We start from the raw sequence: 800 nt of genomic DNA on the forward strand, positions 1-800 counted from the left end.
CAAGCTGATGGGTACCGGCAGGCCAAGTGGACTGCAGCCCGGGTGGTTGTGGAGGCAAAAACTCGGGTCTGGGAGGAGTTTGGTGAGGCCATGAAGAGGGACTATCGGTCAGCCTTGAAGAAATTCGGGCAAACTGTCCAGCACTTCAGGGGGGGGAAGCAGTGCCCTGCCAAAACTGTTTACAGTGGAGGTGAGCAGTTGTTGACCTCGACTGGGGACATCATTGGACGGTGGAAGTCCATCACCCAAGCTGAAGTCACCGAGGTAGTTGAGAAGCTTCTTGGTGGCAAGGCACCGGGGGTGGATGAGATCCACCCTGAGTACCTCAAGTCTCTGGATGTTGTGGGGCTGTCTTGGCTGACACGCCTCTGCACTGTCGCATGGCAGTTGAGCTGGTGAGGTGGTCCCTCTTTTCAAAAAGGGGAACCGGAGGGTGTGTTTCAACTATAGGGGGATCACATTCCTCAGCCTCCCCGGGAAAGTCTATGCCAGGGTACTGGAGAGGAGAATCCGACCGATATTCGAACCTCGGATTCAGGAGGAACAATGCGGTTTTTGTCCTGGCTGCGGAACACTGGACCAGCTCTATACTCTCTTCAGGGTGGTGGAGGGTTCATGGGAGTTTGCCCAACTAGTCCACATGTGCTTCGTGGATCTGGAGAAGGCATTTGACCGTGTCCCTCTCCAGCACCTTCATCACATGCAATGTGAGAGCAATTGGACGATAGTCCCCAAAGCCCGATGGTACTGGTTTCTTGGGTACCGGAACCAAACAAGAAGTCTTCCAGAGAAGTGGCACC

This window comes from Monopterus albus, unplaced genomic scaffold (genome assembly GCF_001952655.1).
Source record: "Monopterus albus unplaced genomic scaffold, M_albus_1.0 scaffold132.1, whole genome shotgun sequence".
Classification (NCBI taxonomy): Eukaryota; Metazoa; Chordata; class Actinopteri; order Synbranchiformes; family Synbranchidae; genus Monopterus; species Monopterus albus.